Source organism: Podarcis erhardii (genome assembly GCF_964252035.2).
Source record: "Podarcis erhardii genome assembly, chromosome: 5".
NCBI classification, from domain to species: domain Eukaryota; kingdom Metazoa; phylum Chordata; class Lepidosauria; order Squamata; family Lacertidae; genus Podarcis; species Podarcis erhardii.
In genome coordinates, this window is record NC_138509.1 from 42,731,265 (window position 1) to 42,741,558 (window position 10,294).

The 10,294-nt window shown below is 40.3% G+C and overlaps 1 protein-coding gene across 3 annotated transcripts in view; it reads left to right on the forward strand.

Moving 5' to 3' along the window:
* Positions 1 to 10,294, forward strand: part of LOC309342613 (uncharacterized protein) — a 96,084-nt gene that overhangs the window by 68,392 nt on the left and 17,398 nt on the right. The window lies entirely within an intron of this gene.

Sequence of the window (10,294 nt, forward strand, 5' to 3'; positions counted from 1 at the left end):
AGCAGAGGACTGCCAATAGCTGGTCCTGAGTCAGTGCCAGTGCCCAAAGAATAGTAGTAAAAAATCTGCTTTCTAAATTAAGGGCACTTGCAAATGGACAAAAAGGGTTTGCTGAATGAAAAGCACCAGGTTCAGTCAGTTGTTACCAGTTAATGTCCCAGTTTGATCCTCTTTTATTATTTTCCTGATGTCCCATCAAGGCTGAAATAAAACAGAGTCAGAGCTTTGGTATCGCTGATGCATTCCTTCCCCAAGCAAATGGAAGGATCCAGCTGACTGTGGGGTGTGTATAGCACAGCTGGGTTAAGAAATGAACTCTAATATTCAGTGGAATATAATAATAAATCATATAGAGAAATGGTGCTCCAGCAGTCGGAGCAGATGCGAAGACTGTAAGCAGGCCCAGCCCTAGACATTTATGTGCCTGAGGTGAAGGACAATATCACACCTCCTAAACTGCTGCCTTTTTTCTTCAAAATAAGTGGCCTGTTTAAAGACATTTACTTTAAAGCATGACTAACATAATGTATAACTTGGCCCTAATCCAAGATTGGTACATGTGAACTGGCCCAGTGTCTCGTACAGTCAGGATGCAAGCACAGAAGTGTTTATGTTGAAGTAGAGCACCTATACGAATGCTGCGTGCAGTATGGCTTTAGTCTCCACAATATCCCCATGGTTATTCCACTTAACCCAATAACACTTGATGTTAATGGGCGCTTTGTGTTCCCACCCCCTCTTACTTCCTGGGTGCTCCCCCTAAAAAAAGTGGATGCTCCCCTGGTTAACACAATGTGCAATTTAACCCTTAGTGTTTTGGATTAATGTTAAGCAGAAAATAAGCCAAAATTGAAAGCCAAATCATCCTCATCTCATCATCATCACCATCATTTTTAAATCCTTTGTGACATTTTGAATTGTGAGAAAATAATTTTATGGCAAGTGCAAATTTTCTATCCATCTACTCGGTATCAGTATACTCAGTATGACTGATATCCATAACTGATATTGTTCTGTAGGTGATTTTGCAAGTCTTCAGAGAGTGGAACTTCTTGTAAAAACATACCCACTACTTGCAATAATAGGAAATCATAAATGAATCCATTTGCTTGCTGACCAAGTGATTTGCCATATCAAAGTGCAAGTTTGCAAGATGTATATTCCATTATTCCAGATTGCACTCCTGACAACTTGCATTATGAACATTTGGCAATTGTCCTTTGATATTTTTAATGCTAACTACAGTGGAGCTGTCAGCAGAAATAAATTTCTTATTAAATTTGGAGCTTTAACAAGCAAGTCATTTGTAAAACCATCATTAAGTCTATTGCAGCACTGCAGAGCAAAATGAACTGGGTAGTGAAGTAACTCAATGGTTAAATTATCTATATTCTTACATATTCATGAAGTGAAGTGGAAGTGAAAGACTTAAAAATGCAGTAACAGAATTATCTAATTATAACAAAAATTGTGTTACTAAACATAAGTTGCTGGGCACAGCAATTCATCTATTGCCTCTGATAGAACATTTATGGTGTTTTCCTATAATACAGCCAGGAAACATAGCAGTTATACACCTCCCCAAATTTACACGGCATTGGCCTTGAACCAGCAATCAGTCACATAGACAACAGCACCCTGGCATGCAAAGGGAGGGTGCATATTTGTGTGCACACATTTTAGCATATGTGGAACTGCTGCTCCATCCATTGAAGGGGGGGTGCATAAGAGCTCTATACTAGCATTCAAGCACACATGAAGCTCTGGATTGGGGCAATTATGAAAATATTTGAATAACAATGTGATCTTGCATGGGTCAAGAATGAACACAATAGGCCCCTTGTGTTAGAATGGTCAATTCAGTTCTGTTCATTTGCTTAACACTACAAAGCAATTGAATGACCTGAACCTTTGGGCTGTCTCAGCAGCAGTGAGACAATGTCATTTGTAGGCAATAAACGTTTCATTCTGTTTTATTGTGGGGTTATGTGTGGCCAGGCATTATGATCCAAGTGTGCTGTGTGAGTAAGGGTAGAACTGGGAATGAAGTTGGCAACTAAATGCTGCTTTTGAAGATCATGCACATAGATGACCATTCCAGGAAGGAAAAGACTCATCTGAATCACCAGCCAGTGAAATAAAATTGAATTTAACAGATGACTCTGCTTTAAAAGCTTGCACTAGTGGGCCTGCTAATGATCATATTTCACTAAGTTGGGGAATGCCGTTCAACCTCACATGTTGCATCATTTAAAGTTCTTGTACAACAGTGAAAATTTCAACCTCACAATGCAAGAGACAAGACTCTTTTCCCCTTCTTCCTATTAGTATGTGCGTTTCATCCAAGAATAATACATTGGTTATGAGTTATGCTATATACTTTTATTTCCACTGCAATTCAAGAGGTTTGTCACCGTAGAAAGGTATCCGAATATTTATGTCTGAATTGCATTTCAGCAGCATGGTGGTCAACTGCTGTTCCATTAGGTTGTAACGTGATTTCATTGGCATGAATATTCATGGTTTTCCCAAACATATTAAACAGTTTCTTTGATGCTCTCTATGCCTCTTTCATCTCAGAATTTCCTTATTTTAGCAACCATATCTAGGGCATGTAATGAAAATTATTATGATTTCATCATCTCAACAAACAGTAAACCTTAGATATGCTATTTATTATTTTATGTTTTCATTGCCCAAACATAGACATCCTCCTGGATGTCACTACCAAGTTACTCTTTTATCACTTTCTTAAGACAGAGCTCTCACTGTACCCTATTCTGTCCTATGTATGTTAGCTCTCTTTTCAAGCCACATTTGAACCATACATTTGAAGCACTATTATACATGACTTCCCCCAAATAATTATGGGAGTTTGCTTGCAGTTTGTTAAGGATGCTGAGAGTTGTTCGAAGATCCCTGTTCCCCACACAGCGCTAAAATTCCCACACTCCCTTGGGAAGAGGGATTTATCATTAAACCACTCTTGGAATTGTAGATATTTTAATTGTTTTTTCACTTGTATGTTTGCTGTCCTGGCTCCTGGGGAAGGAAAGATGGGGTTATATCATCATCATCATCATCATCATCATCATCATCATCACTACTGCTACTATTACTATTGCCACTTCAATCTCTGAGCAGTGCGAGTTCATGTTCCCTTTTGGAAATGAGGCACAGTTGAGACTGTGGTGTCTTTATGATATATGGTTTATTTACACAAGTACAAACTGATCCTGTGATGGTTGGGGTTCCGAGCATCAAAACTCTACTCCAATCTCTAGCTTTGTCTTCCAACTAACTACAAGCTGGTCATCTCACACAGAGTCCCTTTCCTTTGTTTCCCTTAATGGCCTTTCAGCCAGGCTGTCACCTCAACAAAGGAAGCTAACCTAGCGGGTTAGAAGGGTCTTGCATACTGCCTACTTCCTCCCCCCCCCCCCAATATTGAATCTCAATACCTTTAACTACAGTTCCCCTGGATTCTTTGTGGGATGCCATGACTGTGGAAAGAGGTCTAAAAATTATTTCAATATATATTGCAAATGTAGCCCCTGATGGCATCATCAACTGGTATGGTATGGCAGTCTTTGCCACAGGACTGGTGAGGTGAGCCTGATTTGGAAATAGACCCACTAGATCATTTCCTCATTGGAAGTAAGTTTTTCTAGTTCCTATAACAGCCCTTGCAACTGTAGCAAATAAATGCTCACTCCAAAGATAACAGCAGAACAGTAATTTAAGAAAATAAACTAATTTGACCACCTCACCGCTTACTTCTAACTCCAGATTATTTAGGAATAGATTGAAAACCAGCAGTCCTTGAAGTGTGCACTTCTTTCCTCCCTCCGTTGTGAGAACTGTTCATTTGTTCCTACAATTTTCTTCTTGGGTTTTTTCCCCAGTTGGATGTGTGTGCACAATGCACTTAAAGCCCATTACCCCCTCAAAGTGTCCTGGGCATTGTATTTTCTTAAGGGTGCTGGGAATTGTAGCTTGTGGTGGGTAAACTATGGTTCCCATGAGTCTTTTGGGGTTTGTGCTTTAAATGAGTGGTGTATACAAACTTCTAAACATGTAGATTTTCCATCCTGCTTATAATGTTGTGTTATTAGTCTTAAGTAGTTATGAAGGATGCCAGTGGAAGAGCCCAGATGGCAATCTCTGCTGCTTCTGTGAACTTCTGGTAATAGGCATAAATGCACCACAGGCAAATGCTAACCAGAGTGTGAAAAAAATAACTTCATTTTTTCCAGAATGAGAGCTGTGTCAAATATTTGCCTGTGAATGTTTTTGGGACGAACATTCTGCTTTTAAGAGGCATGAAAAAGCTCCAGAAAAAATATTTGCTTTTTACTTGCAGGGAAGTACACTGTTTGAACTTGTTCACAGCCATTGTTTCCATGGGATTACTTCAGCACCATAGTTTTTTACCCTTTGATCCTTATTTCCTGAAGTAATCCCAGCCAATGAGAGATGTTGTAGTGAATGCTAGACCAAATGCATTGAATTTGCCATTCTTGGAGGAAAGAGGTGTGACTTCAGGTACAGGATTAAAAATATGGCCCTGTTTCAGATTAAACATGGCACTGCCTTCCATGCATGTGAATGGAAACTAGTGTTTTTGTAATATTTAATATATAGCCTCGATTTAAGAACAGTCCAGTTTAAGAACGATTTGGTTTACAAACTCCACAAAACTGGAAATAGTGTCTTGGTTTGAGAATTTTACCTCAGTCTAAGAACGGAATCTGAACGGTGGAAGGGCACCAGAGGCGGGAAGCCTCAGGGAAAGCGCACCTTGGTTTAAGAACGGTTTGGGTTTAAGAACAGACTTCCAGAACAGATTACGTTCGTAAACCAAGGTACCACCGTATTAAAAAGTGTAAGTAGAGCATAGGTGGCCACAAGCTGCGTGAACACCCATAGCATGCAACAGATCCACTGCCCCTAAGGCTTTCATCCATACTTTCCCCCACCCCCAGCTATGATGTTGGGAGATTTGCCACCTGATGGATTTCCTATTCAAAACATTCTTGGGAGATCACTGCATCAACAAACCATCTTCTAAAAGTTAGTTCCTATAAAGAGACATCCTTTGACCATCCTAGACTATCAAGCAATATTAACATAACCTTGTCAATAATAAAATGATAATGCTTCACTCTGCAGTGATCAGATACACCCCTAGTGATAGCCCAGCTACTGTAATCAAATAGCCATCACACACCAATGTTCTTTAAGGAGAAAAATCAGAAACAACATATTGTGAGTATGAAAGAAAGATTATGTGTTACAATGTAGATAACACAATCATTTTAGAAGTTATAAATGCCTCTGCTTTGGGAAGTCAAAGATCTGTTGCTCATCTTCCTGCAGGTCAGTGACTCCAATAATACATTGTTCCTGATGTAAGCAGGAAGTTTCAAATTTGGCCTATGATGTCAAGGCACTACAAGACAGCAATGTGAAATAAGCTGTATTTTGTATCTAATCTTCCTCTCTTGTACTGATTTTTGTTTAAGATAAGCAGGTACATTTTTAAAGAAATAACATTTTCTGCTGTAGTGTAGAATTCAGAGTGACCATACACAGATTCAAACAGCAGGTACACAGAAAATGAAGTCCAAACATTTAGAGGTGGATGGAACCCATAATAATGGCTGTAAATCTGCCTTTGGGAATACGTTTGTTACTGAATTGTGCATTTCTGATGTAATGACAGAACAGGGGCATAGTCTGAATAACCTCATTCCAAATCTTAAATCCAACAATATTGGCAACGCAGGTTGTATAGTCTGCTTTCATTTTAATGTTGGGAATTGGATCCAATTTTTTTCTATTTTGAAATATCTCCTGTGCTGGTCCTTTTAGGTTGGACTGCATGATCTCCTATAAAGCATTCGGCTTTCCTCTTGTGTAGCTGACAGCAGAGTTCCAAAGGAAGACTTAGTACCACTCTGAGCCATAGAAAGAACCCTCCTATCTTCTTGGCTTCTATTCTCAGTTATAGAAACAGGGCCTGGTTGCTGCTATTAGTGATGCCATGCAAGTAGCACAATGTTTACAGGGAGGAGTTAAACATTAATATCTGTTTCTTGAGCATTTCCCCTCCAGGGATTTGAAGCAATTTACTAATTTACATTTCAGAACATTTTCCTACACACCTGATAAAGAGGTATGTAATTCATAATTTGCGAAATGAGGTAAATTAAGGTATTTCACTCAGTGCATATATCCCAGAACAACTTGGGAAAATCAGAATGCCATTTCCCCCATTAGGAATAGACCTTGAACTCTGAAATATGAAGATAAACCTTACTATTTCATGTACCAAATTGTTAGGGCTTGGCTCAAGAATTGAACAACTGTAAAATTTCTGCAGGAAAATTGGTGCTACTATTCCAATGTATTCTTTGAGCTCTTCAAGCATCTTGAATCATCTTCACACATCAGAAAGAATCACACAACATCTTTTCTCCTGAAGTTGAGCTAAGAGCCAAATTTTGACAGAAATTTTCAGAAATTTCTGGCTCAGGATGCTGGTCCCATCCACTGGAAGCCCCTATTTGAGGTGAAGGTGCAAGTGGGCTTGCCATTATATTTCTTATAACCTTATTGGGTATTTCATGCCCATTGAGATTGCGACTTACCCCAGGACCACCCAGCAAGGAAGTTTTATAGCTGAGTGTGGATTTGGGCATTATTGTCAAATCAGAAGCAGCAGGTGTATGAGTTCAGTTTTTGTGCTCCCAGTTGCACTTTCTAAGAGGGACAGTGCACACTTCTCCTGCATAATGATGTTTGAATTCCCTGTGCATGTAAGGTCCACATGTCTCCTTTCACAGGGGAAAATACCCACTTCCTATATAATAAAAGCAGATGTGCAAGTTACTCGAGTATCTGCCATTGCCACTTGATTGTAATGTTCAAGGCGACCCTGAGGAGCAACTGGAAGTTCAGTCTCCAGCACTGCATTCAGCGCATGACGGGCTCTCAATAGCTCATTTATGTTTGCTTGCACACTATCACAGTAGGAGCCAGTTGCCTGTTCAATATAAATCAAATGCACCTATTTTCATCCGTAAAATTCTGGAAGGTACATGAAAGGACAAATTACCTTACGGTTTCCAACCCTGCTTGCTAACTAGTAATATAGCGGCATCTTTATGCCTTTTTCATGCCCTTTATCATTTGTGTACCAAAGTCAATTATGCAGGCCTAATGGCTGCTATCACACAGTTTAGAAATAGTTGTTTCATATCTCTCTCTCTCTCTCTCTCTCTTTTAAAGATGGTATTATTATTTTCTTCTGGCACAGGAGGTTCTAGAAATTAGTGAACTTGCTCACTGAAGTAGCTATCTGACAATTTGCATTCTGTTCCAGAATTGAGCTCTCTATAATTTGTAGGTAATTGTATACATTATCATATTGTTTGGAAATATTCCTCAGATCCATGGCATGAAAGTGCTATACAAGTGTAGAATGACAGATTGATTAAAAGCTGATCTATGCAAGAAAACTTCAGAAATCAGAACATAAAGGAGCACAAACGAAAATACTGATTAGACTTTGGAGGGATAATTTCCAAGCATTACAATAACGACCTTGAAGACTGCCCAGCAGCATCGGTGTGTATGAGTTTCTTCAAAGGGGGAAATATAGGTTGACATTCCCCTGGTGATTTTCTGATATCAAATGAAAGACATAGACAATAGAGACAAGTGAGGGAATGAACATGCCATACAAGACCAGATTTTAATTTAGTGTCAAATAAGACCCAGAAAGCTTAAGAAGATTTATCCAGAGTATTACTATACACGAGTAAAAAACACAGCTTTATTGGATTTAATACAAGTATTTTATAGATATATTCTAGTGTCAGCACTGTAGAAAGGGGGCTTCTTATGGTGCTGGATGAAAAGGAAATAGCATGAAATCAGAACAGAGAGAGATGGTATCCAGTAATCAAGATGTTGGTAGCTACTCCATCATCTATCCTTCCCTATATTATACAAACATAGCTATAGAGAAGGTGAGCATAAGCAAAGGTGAAGTGTCAGGGGTTTTATTGAAAACCAGTCACTGTACTCAAACAAAGGATATACAGATATAGGGACAAGTGGATGAATGCAGTCTCCAACATGTTTTCTTTCTTTTTTTTTAAGGGGGGGGGGGGACAATCAGCAGCATATTAAATTGCTATCAAAAGGATAGTGAAAATAATTCAGCTAGGATTCGCTCTGGGATTCAAAGATAAAGTACCATCTTAAATCTTAGAATCATAGAATCATAGAGTTGGAAGAGACCACAAGGGCCATCGAGTCCAACCCCCTGCCAAGCAGGAAACACCATCAGAGCACTCCTGACATATGGTTGTCAAGCCTCTGAAGAAGAAGAAGAGAAGAGTTTGGATTTGATATCCCGCCTTTCACTCCCTTTAAGGAGTCTCAAAGCGGCTAACATTCTCCTTTCCCTTCCTCCCTCACAGCAAACACTCTGTGAGGTGAGTGGGGCTAAGAGACTTCAAAGAAGTGTGACTGGCCCAAGGTCACCCAGCAGCTGCATGTGGAGGAGCAGAGACATGAACCTGGTTCCCCAGATTACGTGACTACTGCTCTTAACCACTACACCACCCTGGCTCTCTGCTTAAAGACCTCCAAAGAAGGAGACTCCACCACACTCCTTGGCAGCAAATTCCACTGTCGAACAGCTCTTACTGTCAGGAAGTTCTTCCTAATGTTTAGGTGGAATCTTCTTTCTTGTAGTTTGGAGCCATTGCTCCGTGTCCGCTTCTCTGGAGCAGCAGAAAACAACCTTTCTCCCTCCTCTATGTGACATCCTTTTATATATTTGAACATGGCTATCATATCACCCCTTAACCTCCTCTTCTCCAGGCTAAACATGCCCAGCTCCCTTAGCCGTTCCTCATAAGGCATCGTTTCCAGGCCTTTGACCATTTTGGTTGCCCTCCTCTGGACACGTGCCAGTTTGTCAGTGTCCTTCAGAACTGGACACAGTACTCCAGGTGAGGTCTGACCAGAGCAGAATACAGTGGCACTATTACTTCCCTTGATCTAAATGCTATACTCCTATTGATGCAGCCCAGAATTGCATTGGCTTTTTTAGCTGCCGCGTCACACTGTTGGCTCATGTCAAGTTTGTGGTCAACCAAGACTCCTAGATCCTTTTCACATGTACTGCTCTCAAGCCAGGTGTCACCCATCTTGTATTTGTGCCTCTCATTTTTTTTGCCCAAGTGCAATACTTTACATTTCTCCCTGTTAAAATTCATCTTGTTTGTTTTGGCCCAGTTCTCTAATCTGTCAAGGTCGTTTTGAAGTGTGATCCTGTCCTCTGGGGTGTTAGCCACCCCTCCCAGTTTGGTGTCATCTGCAAATTTGATCAGCATGCCCTTGAGTCCATCATCCAAGTCGTTGATAAAGATGTTGAATAAGAACGGGCCCAAGACAGAACCCTGTGGCACCCCACTAGTCACTCTTCTCCAGGATGAAGAGGAACCATTGATGAGCACCCTTTGGGTTTGGTCAGTCAGCCACTTACAAATCCACTGAGGGGTAGCATAGTCAAGACCGCATTTTACCAGCTTCTTTACAAGAATATCATGGGGCACCTTGTCAAATGCCTTGCTGAAATCAAGGTAGGCTACATCCACTGCGTTCCCTTCATCTACCAGGCTTGTAATTCTGTCAAAAAACGAGATCAGGTTAGTCTGACATGACTTATTTTTTCAGAAATCCATGCTGACTATTGGTGATAACAGCATTCCTTTCTAGGTGCTCACAGACTGTTTGCTTAATGATCTGCTCCAGAATCTTCCCTGGTATTGATGTCAGACTGACTTAATCTGTTTTGATCTCTTAAACTGAGATCAAAACATTTTAAGGTACCTAAACAGAAATGACTTGATTTTCTGAGGATCTCTGACTTACTCGATTAAATACTATTTCATATGCTAGGCTTACATATGCAATCTGTCCTACATGTTTTCCTCTTTCCCACACAGGGCAGGTAGTTTGTGATTGGTTGTGGACTCTGCCACCCTAAACCTATCCTGTTAAATGAAATAGAAATATGAGTGGTCAGCTCCCTTTTCTTTATTTAGGCAGCCCTTTACAATGGGATAAACAGCCATACCTCGGCTACTGAATGCCTTGGGAGTCGAACATTCCAGCTCCCAAACAATCGAAAACCAGAAGTGAGTGTTCCAGTTTCCGAACGTTCTTTTGGAAGCCGAATGTCTGATGGGGCTTCCATGGCTTCCAATTGGCT